The sequence below is a fragment of the Melanerpes formicivorus genome, unplaced genomic scaffold (genome assembly GCF_026170545.1).
Source record: "Melanerpes formicivorus ecotype bairdi unplaced genomic scaffold, bMelFor1.0.p_v2 SCAF_51, whole genome shotgun sequence".
NCBI classification, from domain to species: Eukaryota; Metazoa; Chordata; class Aves; order Piciformes; family Picidae; genus Melanerpes; species Melanerpes formicivorus.
Window position 1 is genome coordinate 2,052,529 of NW_027142403.1, and position 15,266 is coordinate 2,067,794.

General features: G+C 45.0%; 1 protein-coding gene and 1 non-coding gene across 2 annotated transcripts in view; one reads left to right on the forward strand and one right to left on the reverse strand.

Moving 5' to 3' along the window:
• The first annotated feature begins 683 nt into the window (after nucleotides 1-683).
• ZBTB20 (zinc finger and BTB domain containing 20) overlaps nucleotides 684-15,266 on the forward strand; it is a 58,373-nt gene continuing 43,790 nt past the window's right edge. Inside the window, exon 1 of the mRNA XM_068160587.1 lies at nucleotides 684-867. The gene's annotated coding sequence lies outside the window, so the exon portion shown is untranslated. The remainder of the gene's footprint in view (nucleotides 868-15,266) is intronic.
• LOC137452343 (U6atac minor spliceosomal RNA) lies at nucleotides 1,557-1,616 on the reverse strand. The gene has a single exon (XR_010990040.1). It is a non-coding gene; the product is annotated as a U6atac minor spliceosomal RNA (small nuclear RNA).

Here is a 15,266-nt window from a genome sequence, read left to right on the forward strand (position 1 = left end):
GCCTTAGTTTCTCCATTTGGGAAACAAAAGTGGTGATTAACCACCTGCGTAATATTCCTCCAAGGTTTCATTCCTAGTATGTCAAAATGCTCAGAGACCCTGGGTGGAGTGATGGATACATTGAGAGCCTGCATGTGCTGTACTTAACAGCTTCTTGTTTCAGTATCCAGGTCTTCATGCTTTACTTCTATGACCTCTGTAACTCAAAATTACTTCAGTGCTTTTCCTTATAAAACAAGTCTCTGCACTGATTTGCTTTGAACTGGAAACTTGCATATTTGTTTGCTTTTCAGACAATTCTGTTACATTTCTGTGTAACTCTCTCTATTCAGAATGCTACAGCCGTGGTTAATATTTGTCAAATGAAGCTCCAACTGTCTAAACTGCTGGGACGAGTTTCATTTTATATGTCATCAGTAGGGGCAGAATGAGGAGCTTCATGCTTGGCCTATTTGCTGTACGCAGTCTCAGGGCCATTGCATCAGAGTCAAAACAAGGAGCGGCTTATTTCCAAACAAGAATCATGGAGGAAAGTCTTCTCTGTCGCTTTCCCTGTAAGGGAAAAGAGAGGAGAGAGGGGGGTGGTGAGGAGGAAGAAAGTTATCTTTAACAGATTCTAAAAATGCTTTTTCCCAAATATGCAGTCAGTCCCTTCAAAGGTCTCTTTGTTTATTTTCAGGAAGAAACCCAAGACAGCTGAAAACCAGAAGGCGTCTGAGGAGAATGAGATTACTCAGACGGGTGCATGCAGCGCCAAGCCGGGCCTTCCCTGCCTGAACCTTGAAGCTGTTCCGTCTTTGGGCCCGGCCCTCATCCACTCACCACATTCACCAACAAACCTGCACACACACACAGGGTCATCTGATTGTGAGTACACCAACATGCTGCTGGGTTATACCAGGGTTCTTGAAAACACGCTCCTTATTGTGGACCAGGTTTTCCAGTTGGATGCTCTTTTCATAATGGCACGAGCAGGAGTTCCTCAGGGCTTACCTTTTTCCTTCTTTGGTAATTACCACTGAAACACAGTGTTTTCTTTTAATGTCATGATAATGCAATCAGCCAGAGGAAGCTGAGAGCATGTTGTTGGGTCAGGTTGCTGCTTCATAGGAATTAAAAAGGGAAGACCCCCTCAAGCATGTCTCTTTCCAACTAGAGCTGTAATTATTCTTCTCCAGGTAGTCACATGCTTCTCATGCTTCTTGTTACCCAAGCATATCTAGGACTGGGGATTTTCAGCCTAGGCTCTATTATCATGGAAGAAAACAAGTGTCTGGCTCTGACCCTCAGGACTGTGACAGATTTCCACAAAGAAAGGGGAGAATATTTTGTAGAGAGGCTCAGTCTGTGAGACCTTGGCAAATCGTAGACCTGGGTGGTTGTACTAGTGTCATAGTATCATAGTATCATTCAGGGTTGGAAGAGACCACAAGGATCATCTAGTTCCAACCCCCCTGCCATGGGCAGGGACACCCCACACTAGATCAGGCTGCCCAGAGCCTCATCCAGCCTGGGCTTAAACACCTCCAGGGATGGGGCCTCGACCACCTCCCTGGACAACACCTCTTCCATCCTTATCAAGGGGAGTGCTAACCTTCTCTCCTTTCATACATCAGGCCCTTGTTTTGAGTGCATTTACTTTCAGATTACTCAGCATGGGTTAACTGGCCTTTAAAAAAACAAATGTTCTTTTCCACTTTGCCAAAATATACAAAACTAAGGGAGGGAATGATTAAAAGTGGATTTGGGGAAGTCAGAATTTACCCTGTCAGAATTTACCCTGTCACCTCTTTAAAGCGTTGTCATTTCACGGTGGTCCCCGCCTGGAAAACTCTTGGGCAAGGCTGTGCGGAGTGATATGAGCCTGATCACTCACTAGTTTTAGAATACATAGTTTCTTTTCTGTGGCAGTTTAAGGTTGCTGTAAAACTTAAAAGGGGGGGAGGGGGGGGAGGTGAAGGGCGAAAGAACGATGATGACGCCAGGTTTCAAGAACTCAAAGCCAGCCACGCTTTGCAAAGGCCTATAAAAAACCCAAACGTAAATCAGGGCGTGAGGCAGTTGGAAGAAAAAAACATCAGATTAGAAAGTGTGTATATGCTTTTTCTTATTTTAATTTAAAAATCCTGCCTGGGGGCCAAAGTTGTAAGCAATGGGTTATATAGGGATCATCACTCTCAAAATCACTTTAGCTGCAGTTCATTCCTGTTGGCTTCTGACTTGATTCATTATGAGCTTCTTCGAGAGATCTTGATTTTAACAGCGCTGGTAAACATTGGGAAGACTTTGCTGAATCTCACCTGGCAATTTGAGGAGAAGAAAGATGTGAAACAACTGCACAGCAGGCAGCGTGCAATTTAGTATATACAAGTATTCTCTTCAAATTGGAAATGTCAGACTCTTTGTTAAAACTGGGGTACAGTTTTGTCTTGCAGTGTTTTCTGAAAACAAAAAGCTTGTGAAAAGATGCAAAAGGAAAAAAAATGAGCAGAGCAACAAGACAAAAAATAATCCTTATTTTCAAACAAAGGATCTCTTTATCCCATTCACAAAGATGAAAGACTTCATCAGTAAATGGGATTTGAAACCTCACACTGATGTTTTTTGACAGTACAAATGGAAACCCATGAAAGCAACCTTAGGACAGAGGCCAGCAGGGATTGTAAGGATCCTGGAGAATGAACTCCTGCTTTTGCTTTCTGAGGTGGCCAAGTTCTGGGGTGAGGAATATTGGCAGAGGTCAGCAGAGAGTCTTTTAGACCCCAAAGTTTTCAGTGTCCCCAAATCACCTTCCATTCTTGCTAAATTCTCAATATCAATATGAATAAACTGCAAACCCAGGTTAGATTTCTCTGTTCACACTGAAGTTGTTTGGGGTTTTGTCTTGTGGAGGTTGGGGTTTTGTCTTGTGGAGGTTGGGGTTTTGTCTTGTGGAGGTTGGGGTTTTGTCTTGTGGAGGTTGTTTTTGTTGTTGTTGGTTTTGGTATGGGTTTTTTCCCCAGAAAAGAAGCTTAATAATAATTTTAACATTAATATTGTCCTACCTCAAAACCTGTTGAAATTTAGTTCGTGAAATACAGTTAGACTCATTAAAAAAGTCAAGAAATAGTAAGACATCTTGTGGTGTTCATCTCTGTTAGATGATCCCACGTGCTTTGAAACCTATAGAAAAATCCTCATTCTTTATGTTGAGTTATAACATTTGTCAGCCTGGGTTTGTTCAGGGTGGCATGCAGATGATTAATGTTTTGGCAATGCCAATTTCTCACACGAACTAAAAATGAGGCACAGGAATATTTGCTGTGTATTTCATAGAATCAATAAGGTTGGAAAAGACCTCAGAGATCATCAAGTCCAACCTGTCACCCAACACCTCGTGACTAACTAAACCATGGCTTCAAGTGCCATGTTTCCTGTAGTTATCTCCTGTTATTTGTTACTGCTTCCAGTTCTGGGCAACCTCATTTAGTGTGAGGTGTCTCTGCCCATGTTAGGGGGGTTGGAACTGGATGATCTTTGAGGTCCCTTCCAACCCTGACAATTCTGTGATTCTGTTATGTGGTTATTGGTTGGGGGCTTTTTTATATACTGTCTCAATCCTTAGTGCTGGAATACAAGAGATTAATATTTGTGGCTCCCAACATTTAAAACCAGGCTTCTCTGTCATTACAAACTCCTTGTCTTTACCTCTTCCTTTCCCTGCTTTTTTCACTATTCTTTCCCCTCACCCTACAGTCCCTCTTTTTGTCCTCTCTTCCCCCCAGAGCTACATTGTGACATCTTTCTTCCTCACAACTTTTGGACCTGTGGTGGTGCTTTATTTCTTTGGGCCAGCAGCACCTCCTGTCCTTCTCTCTAACTTCTAGACACTACAACATTGCTTCTCCTCCCTTGCCCAAACTACCATACTACCTCTGCCCCAAGAACAGGGCAGATTACACTTAATTTTCAAAGGGCATTCTTTCATCCTTATGAGGAGTTTTCTAGTGGATAGTAAATAATTTAACAATACTAAAAAATTAGGATTAGACAGAAAATTTGAGAGGATTTTTTGTTGAAAACATCATAAAAAAAAACCAGAAAGAGTGAGTGTGGTAGAGTGTATCATCACAGAATTATTGAGGCTGTAAAAGACCTCTGAGATCAAGTCAAGCCTATGACCTAACAGCACACCATCAGCTAAACCATGCCACCAAGTGCCACATCAATCTTTTCTTAAAGATCCCCAGTGATGGCAACTCCATCACCTCCCTGGGCAGTCCATTCCAGTGCCCAATCAGTCTTCCTGTGAGGAAATGCTTCCTGATATCTAACCTGAACTTCCCCTGGTGCAGCTTCATACCATGCCCTCTTGTCCTGTCACTAGTTGCCTGGGAGAAGAGCCTGACAGCCGCCAGACTACAACTTCCTTTTGGGGAGTTTTAGAGAGTGATGAGGTCTCCTCTTCTCCAGGCTGAACACCTCCAGCTCCCTCAGCCTTTTCTCATACTACTTTCTCTCCAGCCCACTCACCAGTCTCATCTCTCCTCTGGACGTGCACCAGCACCACAATATCTCTTCTGAATGAGGGGGCGAGAACTGCACATGGTACTCGAGGTGAAGCTTCACCAGTGCTGAGTACAGGGGCAGAATTATATCCCTAGTCCTGCTGGCCACACTATTCCTGATACAGGCCAGGTTGCCATTGGTCTTCCATGCCACCTGGGCACACTGCTGGCTCATGTTCAGCCAGCTGTCAACCAGCACTCCCAGGTCCCTCTCAGCCAGGCTGCTCTTCAGCCACTCATCCTCCAGTCAATAACTCTGCATGGGTTTATTGTGGCCAAAGTGTAGGACTCTGCACTTGGCCTTGTTGAATCTCATACCACTGGCCTCAGCCCATTGGCCCAGCCTGTCCAGGTCCCTTTGCAGCATTTCCCCTACCCTCCAGGAGATCCACACTCTCTCCCAGCTTGGTGTCCAGGTCCCTCTGCAGCAGTCCCCTACCGTCCAGGAGATCCACTCCCTCCCAACTTGGTGTCCTCCACAAATTTACTAACAGTTGACTCAGTCCCCTCATCCAGGTCATCAGTAAAGATGTTGAATAGAACTGGGCCCAGTACTGATCCCTGGGTCACTGGACACCAACTGGACGCGGCACCATTCACAACCACTCTCTGTGCCCAGTCATCCAGCCACCTTTTAACCCAGTGAAAGGTGCACCTGTCCAAGCCATGGGCTGACAGCTTTTTCAGGGGGCTGCTGTGGGAGACTGTGGCAAAGGCTTTGCTGAAGTCTGGGTAGACCACATCCACAGCCTTCCCATCACCTACCAGGCGGGTCACCCAGTCACAGAATGAGATTATATCAATTCTTGTATGTGGGGGAAAAAAGACTGGGATTTTATGGGCCACTTATTCAAATCAGTGTGAAATCTTCACTGACCATTTTGCATGCACAGTCACTAGTGCTTGGCAGAAAACACCACCACATATTTATTATGAGAAATCTTCAGAAGCCAATCTACTTGAAAATATCAGGGTGCTTTTTCCAAGCATAGGAAAAAAACAAACCAGCCACCTCTGTGATATCCATCTGCTCCTCAGCTGTGAAAGGCAGAGGTAAAGAAAGCTTAAGCAGCAGCCTGAATGCCATTCTTACAGAAATGAGTACTCAGCAAAGAAATCTGAGTGAAGGTATATGTGATGCACAATTTAATTTAGTGCTTCATTCTATAGTGTAATATATTCCATGTGCTGCTTCTGGTGCCACTTATTCCCCATGGATCTGCATTTCTTCTGATCCTTGTGGGACTGGGTCCTAGATTTCTGGATTTGAACATGGGATCAGTGCTGGGCCCCATCCTCTTTAACATCTTTATTGATGATCTGGATGAGGGCATTGAGTCTATCATCAGTAAATTTGCTGATGACACCAAGCTGGGGACAGGAGTTGATCTGCTAGAGGGTAGAGAGGCTTTGCAGAGAGACCTCGACAGGCTGGGCAGATGGGCAGAGTCCAAGGGCAGGAGATTTAACACATCTGCACATTGGCCACAACAACCCCATGCAGTGCTACAGGCTGGGGTCAGAGTGGCTGGAGAGCAGCCAGGCAGAGAGGGACCTGGGGGTGCTGGTTGATGGTAGGATGAACATGAGCCTGCAGTGTGCCCAGGCGGCCAGGAGGGCCAATGGCATCCTGGCCTGCATTATGAACAGTGTGGCCAGCAGGAGCAGGGAGGTCATTCTGCCCCTGTACACTGCACTGGTTAGGCCACACCTCGAGTCCTGTGTCCAGTTCTGGGCCCCTCAGTTTAGGAAGGAGGTTGACTTGCTGGAACGAGTCCAGAGAAGGGCAACAAAGTTGGTGAGGGGCTTGGAACACAGCCCTGTGAGGAGAGGCTGAGGGAGCTGGGGCTGTTTAGCCTGGAGAAGAGGAGACTCAGGGGTGACCTTATTGCTGTCTACAACTACCTGAAGGGGGGTTGTAGACAGGCAGAGGTTGGTCTCTTCTCCCAGGCTGCCAGCACCAGAACAAGAGGACACAGTCTCAGGCTGCACCAGGGGAAGTTCAGGCTGGAGGTCAGGAGGAAGTTTTACACAGAGAGAGTGATTGCCCACTGGAATGGGCTGCCTGGGGAGGTGGTGGAGTCACCATCCCTGGAGGTGTTCAGGAGGAGACTTGACAGGGTGCTTGGTTGCATGGGTTAGTTGATTAGGTGGTGTTGGATGATAGGTTGGACGTGATGATATTGAAGGTCTCTTCCAAACTGGTCTATTCTATTCTATTCTATTCTATTCTATTCTATTCTATTCTATTCTATTCTATTCTATTCTATTCTATTCTATTCTATTCTATTTCCAGTGCAGGTGACTGCTTGAAGCAAAGCCCAGTTCCCATCTCTTCCAGTCTTGGGAACTGCTATCTGTGTTCACATAGTTTCATGCAGTGCAATTGGAGAAACAAGTGAGAGAAAGAGGTGCTTCCTGAGATAACTTTTCACGTAGGGCTTGGCAGATAACAAGCACCACGTTGAATTAATTTGGAATTAAGTCATGGAATGATCTGATAGAGCTCCAAATGAGTTACACCTCTAGCTACTCAGCTGTCACAAACAGATGTAGGTGCATACCCAGAAGAAAGTTGTTGGTGTAAAAAGCTACAAGGACAAGCATGGAGGCACAGGTTCTGCAAAAGTTATGAAGGAGGAAAGGAAAGCTTGTGAGATTGGTACTGTTTGCTGTTTTCCACATGCTTTCTTGCTCGTGGGTAGAGAATGCATAGTCAGTAGGGTCCTAGTTTGAAGGATAAACTGCCTCAGGTAAAACTTCTAAAGATTTTGCTAAGAGGAAAGGCGTCAGAACTTGGCTGTGGTCAAACTGATTTGGTTTATATAGGCCACTTACTTCAGGAGCCATCCAGAAAGCATCTATAACTATATATGTCTTGCAAGTACCAAGAGAGAAGATACTTTTGGCAGAAACTTTCATGAGTTCTCAGCGATACGATCAGGACAAAAACTTCATTCAACTTCTGATGTATATATCCTAACAGATGTGTCCAAACTCACAGGAATCCCATGGGAACGGTACAACTGAATCTCTTTGTCTCTATTGGTAGTTTACAAAGTTATTCTTAGACATTGGATGGTCCATCTGTGAAGGAATTCGTTCCAGACAAGGGAAAAGCAACAGCTTTGGAAGGAGTTTCCAGGGGACTGAGGGGCAGGTTGGACAATCGTTGGAAGAATTGCTAAAGCAGTACTTTTTATTTTAGAGAACATGAAATTCTTGCAGAGAACTGAAATTCTGGCAGGGAGTGAAAGCTGAGGAGGAAAGTGAGGCATGGATAATCCTTGAAAAATCCATGGCATAATAACTGGCAAGTTGTTGAGGTGGGGGAGGACTTTCTAAAGTTATATTTCATCAAGGGACAAGGGATGTTTTATGCATTAAATAGGATGCACTTTATAAATGCTGTTGGTGATGGCCCATATCTGAACACTTGGTCCATGTGTGCTCAAACAAGGTGGCTCACTTGGTCCAATTCCATCATTTTGTAGCTTTCACAGGATGGGAATGTGGAGGCAGTCTGTTTGGGTTTCCTCTTAAGGTCTGATCTTTGTAGTCTGAAAGTCTTCCAGCATAATGGGGAAAGGCACAGAAGTTTTTGAACTCCACAGAGCATTTGGAATGGATGTGGCAACTCTGGATTTTCATTTTCTTGAACAGTTAGAGGGATCCACTATTCCTTTCCCATGAATCAACAAGTTTGATTTGCCTGGGGCTAATACAGGGGCTAGATGGATCTAAAGATGGTTTGGCCTCATCTTTATGGTTTAGGCTTCCTGTGCTTCTCTCTGAGGTTCTGTGGCAGGAAGAGAATGGTTACATGCCTTTATGCTCTTCCCTCTGCCTCTGGAAATTTGTGGCTATGATTCCTTAGAAACTGCTCTGGAGATTTTGAATGATTTCCACTCTGAGAGGGGAGAAGGGTTCTGATTCTACCACCTGCCTTGTCTTCAGAGGCAGGCAGCATGTCAATAGTCATTTCACCTGTATATTTGCTCATCTGTGTATGGCATGTGTTAGCTAATGCTGAATATTTTAAGGTTGGTTTTGGTGACCTAAGAAATTTTGCATGTAAAAGTATCTATTTTAGATGATGGAGTAATAATAATCATAGAATGGTTTGGGCTGGAAGGGACCTCCAAAGGTCATCTAGTCCACTCCCCCTGCAGTGAGTAGGGGCATCCTCCATTTGATCAGATTTCTCAGAGCCCTGTCAAGCCTGACCTTGAATAGCTCCAAGGATAGGGCCTCAACCACCTCCCTGGACAATCTGTTCCAGTGTTCCACTATCCTCATAGTAAAGAACTTGTTCCTAACATCCAACCTAAATGTAGTTTTCTCTAATTTAAAACCATTGCCCCTCGTCCTATTACTACAGGCCTTTGTAAACAGTCCCTTTCTAGCCTTCTTGTAGGCCCCCTTCAGGAACTGGAAGACTGTTATTAGATATCTCTGGAGCCTTTCTCCTTCTCCAGGCTGAACAACCCCAGCTCCCTCATCCTGGCCTTGTAGGAGTGGTGTTCCAGCCCCATGATGATTTTCTTGGCACTTCTATGGACCCACTCCATCAGGTCCATGTCCTCCTTATGTTGAGGGCACCAAATGATACATAATGATACAGAGCTTTTCTGTAGCAAGCTACACTGAATGCAAGGACATCCGTAGCTCTGCAAGTCTGATGCCACAAGATTTAATTATACTTCTGTCTTGCAGAACACTTGAAATTTGGTTTATAAATCCTCATCTTTTTTAAGAGTCTGAAGTGGTTTCCGTGTCCTCTAGATTTCCATTTCTATTTGTAAGATTATGAAAGAAATGCCAGCCAGCAATGACATGTCTTCTCATAGAAACAAATATATGTTGCTCACCTCTGTGCCTGGAAAGATCATGGAGCAGATCCTCCTGGAGTCACTACTCGCTCAAAAGAATAGTGAAGAGGTGATTGGGAACAGTCAGCATGGCTTTGCCAAGGGCAAATCCTGCCTGACCAACCTGGTGGCCTTCTATGAGCAGGTGACAAAACTAATAGATGAGGGGCGAGCAACTGATGTCGTTTACCTGGACCTGGGCAAAGCCTTCGACACTGTCCCGCACCACATCCTGGTCTACAAACTGGTGACACATGGGTTTGATGGGTGGACCACTGGATGGATGAGGAACTGGCTTGATGGCCGCACCCAAAGAGTGGCTGTCAATGGCTCCATGTCCCAGTGGAGGCCAGGGGCAAGTGGAGTCCCTCAGGGATCAGTCCTGGGACCTGTCTTATTCAACATCTTTGTGGGTGCCATGGACAGTGGCATTGAGTGCACCCTCAGCAAGTTTGCTGATGACACCAAGCTGTGTGGTGCAGCAGACACACTGGAGGGAAGGGAGGCCATCCAGAGGGACCTTGACAGGCTGGAGAGGTGGGCACAAGCCAACCTCATGAAGTTCAATAAGAGCAAGTGCAGGGTCCTGCATCTGGGTCAAGGCAATCCCAGGCACAAATAAAGGCTGGGCAGTGACTGGCTGGAAAGTAGCCCTGAGGAGAGAGACTTGGGGGTGCTGGTGGACAAAAAGCTCAACATGAGCTCTCAATGTGCACTTGCAGCCCACAAAGCCAATCAGATCCTGGGCTGCATCAGGAGAAGTGTGGCCAGCAGGTCGAGGGAGGTGATCCTCCCCCTCTACTCAGCCCTGGTGAGACCCCACCTGGAGTACTGTGTCCAGTTCTGGAGCCCCTATTACAAGAGGGATGTGGAGGTGCTGGAACATGTCCAGAGAAGGGCCACAAGGATGATCAGAGGGCTGGAGCACCTCTGCAATAAGGACAGACTGAAGGAGTTGGGGCTGTTCAGTCTGCAGAAGAGAAGGCTCCAAGGTGACCTAATTGTGGCCTTCCAGTATCTGAAGGGGGCCTACAGGAAGGCTGGGGAAGGACTTCTCAGGATCTCAGGTAGTGATAGGACTAGGGGGAATGGAATGAAGCTGGAGGTGGGGAGATTCAGGCTAGATGTGAGGAGGAGGTTCTTCACCATGAGAGTGGTGAAACCCTGGAATGTGTTGTCCAGGGAGGTGGTCGAGGCCCCGTCCCTGGAGGTGTTTAAGCCCAGGCTGGATGAGGCTCTGGCCAGCCTGATCTAGTGTAGGGTGTCCCTGCCCATGGCAGGGGGGCTGGAACTAGATGATCCCTGTGGTCCCTTCCAACCCTGAATGAAACTATGAAACTATGAATTGTATTGGGACAGAAGAAAGTACAGGTATGTGAAACTGTAAACTGACCTCACCCCACCTCTGCTGAAAAAGCCATCAGCTTACACTGAAGGTTTGGCAGTGTAAAATATCGTACCACTGATAGGAACTGGTCTCTATATTCCTAATCAGCACACTAAGTGAGTTTTGTCAGGTTGCTCTCTCGGGCTTTTCTTCTCCTGAGGAATGTCTAACAGCATATGGTGCTTCAGTTTTGAAGTCAGCAAGTATGTTTTCAGAAGCAACTGTGATGCTGGAGCCTAAGTTTCATTGATGCATAAATCACTTACATTTATAACACATTTGAAACTTTGCCTAATTATCCTAAATGGTGATTCTCTTCCTTGATGGCCTTCTGATATTGGCATGATGCTAGGTTGTCAGTTCTTGAGCTATTCTTAAATGAACATTTAGAGAGCTCTCAGCATGCATCATTTCAGCATTGGTTTAAAATGGCCATGGCAACTTTCTGGCTTTCATGATTTCAGGGGAGAGTCGAAGATATATCCCCAGAGTCTCTCTTCTTTCTAAGCACCAGGAAAAAGGATAAAAAGTTTTAGTGCTCTTTACATTTCAGTAGCTTCTTGTCTTAAGATTTTGAGCTGTCTTAAGGTGATAATTCTGTGATATTTCTGTTTGTAAGTCATGCTGCAGCCACTGAGATGTAAGATATCTGTAGTCTGTTTCTGAGTTTACCTCATGTCATCAGAGTTATCCCCACACAGATCTTTATTGCCATTCTTCAGGTCATAATTCTTCTAGTAAACCCTTCCTTTATACATTGAATGAGTGTTTCAACTGCTTCACTCATTTATGAGTGACTGATGAATACTGTACACCTATCTATCACATATTAAGATCTTCTAGTACTCTTTAGTTGTTCTGGATTCTTTTGTTTCATTGCTTTTGTATGAAGTTGCATTTTTTCAATGTCAGTCTCCAGAACAATGATTTCCTCTTCTACCCCTTGAGCTAGCTTACCTTCTTCCATTATCTGCATTCTGAAAATGCCACATCCTTAGAATAGATTAGAATAGAATAGAATTAACCAGGACCTGGGGGTGCTGGTTGATGGTAGGCTGAACATGAACATGAGCCTGCAGTGTGCTCAGGCGGCCAGGAGGGCCAATGGCATCCTGGCCTGCATCAGGAACAGTGTGGCCAGCAGGAACAGGGAGGTCGTTCTGCCCCTGTACACTGCACTGGTTAGGCCACACCTCGAGTCCTGTGTCCAGTTCTGGGCCCCTCAGTTTAGGAAGGAGGTTGACTTGCTGGAACGAGTCCAGAGAAGGGCAACAAAGTTGGTGAGGGGCTTGGAACACAAGCCCTATGAGGAGAGGCTGAGGGAGCTGGGGCTGCTTAGCCTGGAGAAGAGCAGACTCAGGGGTGACCTTATTGCTGTCTACAACTACCTGAAGGGGGGTTGTAGACAGGCAGAGGTTGGTCTCTTCTCCCAGGCAGCCAGCACCAGAACAAGAGGACACAGTCTCAGGCTGCGCCAGGGGAGGTTTAGGCTGGAGGTCAGGAGGAAGTTTTACACAGAGAGAGTGATTGCCCACTGGAATGGGCTGCCTGGGGAGGTGGTGGAATCGCCATCACTGGAGGTGTTCAGGAGGAGACTTGACAGGATGCTTGGTTGCATGGGTTAGTTGATTAGGTGGTGTTGGATGATAGGTTGGACGCGATGATCTTGAAGGTCTCTTCCAACCTGGTTTATTCTATTCTATTTTATTCTGAACCATGGCACTAATGTCAGTTCCACTGTGGAATTTCTGCAACCTCTTAGCTTTACTGCTTTCATAGATCAGTAGTTTAGTTAACTCCCTGAAGTTTACTACTAGCCTACTTTATCAATCCACGTAATCTACATCACTTCCTAGGTAGTGGTCACTGCCTTGCAAGCTTTCTTTGTCTGATGTGTTTACACAATTTTTTATTACAGTATTTGTCTTTATACCCTTAGTGTTTTGGGCTTTTTTTTCTTTAAGTGTCCTCTTCAACCTACCTAATCTTTGACTTGCATCTAGCCTGCTACCTTCTGTTCCTTGTCAGCACTGTAATCTGTCTAGCACTGTATCTTTCTGTCCCTTTCATCCAAGCTTCCATAGTCACTTTCTCCTCTTCTCTGTTGTTTACCTGTGGTAGAGTAGCCATGTAATCTTTGCATTGGGGTCCCACTCAACAACTTCAGAGCAAGCTATAGCCAGGGCAGTATTCAAATGAGAGAAAAAACAATCCTTGTATTGTTCTCAGCTGAACAAAGAGAGTTCTTTTTTCAGAACACTTCTGAAGCAAAACCATAACATGCTACTGGGAGAGACCCTGAGACATAAAACCCGGGTACTGTTTAATGCCACCTGCTAATGTTTATGAGGTGTGCTAGGGCATGTTGTGAGGGAAATTAATTGCATTTCCCCAAAAAATGTGGTGTTTGATCTACCCCATGGATCAACTGAAGTTCAGCTGTAAGCCATCAGAGTGCCACTAAACCCCTTCATTTGCATCAGGGTATTTGCCTTACAGCCTGACGCATGGTGGACCACAGCGACATGTTCTGCCTGGCACTTTGTGTTTGGATTCCTGAGGATGCCAATTATTATCATTTCTAGAGGGAATGTGATTGCACCATCTTTTCATTTAAGTTTTCTCTGACCCTTTTTTTGTTGTCCATGGAATAATTTACAAGGCTAAAATAACGTGAGATCTAGTCTTGTATATCTGGAACTGTAATCTGTAACAGAAGAGAATAGAAAAGAATAAACCAGGTTGGAAGAGACCTTCAAGATCATTGCGTCCAACCTATCATCCAACACCACCCAACTAACCCATGCAACCAAGCACCCTGTCAAGTCTCCTCCTGAACACCTCCAGTGATGGTGATTCCACCACCTCCCCAGGCAGCCCATTCCAATGGGCAATCACTCTCTCTGTGTAAAACTTCCTCCTGACCTCCAGCCTGAACCTCCCCTGGTGCAGCCTGGGACTGTGTCCTCTTGTTCTGGTGCTGGCTGCCTGGGAGAAGAGACCAACCTCTGCCTGTCTACAACCCCCCTTCAGGTAGTTGTAGACAGCAGTAAGGTCACCCCTGAGTCTCCTCTTCTCCAGGCTAAGGAACTGTAATAAACAGAAAATTCAAGATCCCTAGTTAATCTGTCAACACAAATACCTCTTGATGAAAGGAAAGAAAAGAAAAGAGGAAAAGAAAAGGAAAACAAAAAGAAAAGAAAAGGTAAACAAATCCTAGAGCCCCTACTTGTCCCAGCTTTGTTGTATTAAACACTGAAAGGATCTCTGCCCGGCTGGGATGCACAATATATACTCTGTATCAATCTGTGACATGTGGTGAAATGCTGCTTCTTGAGAGCCCACCAGAGAGAAGTAGTATAAATTAAGAGTAATCTCACAACAGCTATTTTTGAGTTCTTAACCAGTGAAAATGTAAGTGTGGCAATATTGTGCATCTATTAAAAATCTTGAAAGGCTCTTTATAACGAGATGATAGGAGCGATAACGTGTAATTTATGGATGCTACACGGATAAAAAACCCCACAAAGTAGCAATTTTGGTGTGAAAAGGTGTATGATAGAGGAAATAGAAGCAGAGCAAGGGACTTCTCCTCACAGCATCGTGCCCATGCGTGCAACCATGTCACCTTTAACAAAAATACCTTGTGCTCTAATCCTGTGCGGTGTTTCAAAGCAGGACATACTCCCTGTATTCAAAAGTTACACTCCCAGATGCTATCTCTAATTTTTTGGCTGAGTAGAGGGTAGAATGTGCCTGAAGGCAGATGGGAGAAATAACTCTTGTGCTCAGTATTAGTATCACCTGTTAGTGTCTGTATGCTTGTGTATACATGCAATTCCAGGGCCTTTTCCCTGTAGGGGAAGAAGAATAATCATTGGAACTGACAATGTACATTTAATGCTACAGAACCATCTGATGATATCAAGCCACCCATGAATGCTGTGTTCTTGTTTATTGCCTTCATTTATTAGTTTAAGGCATTTTGCCATACCTTTCTCTTCCTATCAAAGCTAAGGAGGTGATTTTGGAAATAAATCTGCTCCTAGGGATTGCAGAGGTCTCACTGAGGACAGACATTTTCCCTGTGGCCTTCAGCATCATCAACATGAGCATGTGCTGATTCTCACTGATACTAAAATCTGAATTAGAAGCAGGCCTGAACATTCATCCCATAAACTAAAAATAAAGAACCCACAGTCCAAAACAGTGTGAATATGTCTTGCAATATTTCTAAGATGAAATAGTCACCAAAGCTCCCAGTTGTGCTAGTTATCTTTTTAATCTGTTAGTGAAAGGGTAATTGTTATATGGGAAAAATAACCAAATAAAACTCAGCATTTTCATGTGATAACTTTCCTCTACTCAGGGGTGAGAAGAGATGAAAGAATCCTTTTCCCAGCCCTGAGAACTGGCATTCCTTGTTTCCCTCATCAACCAGAAGTTCTGTGTCCCTAATGA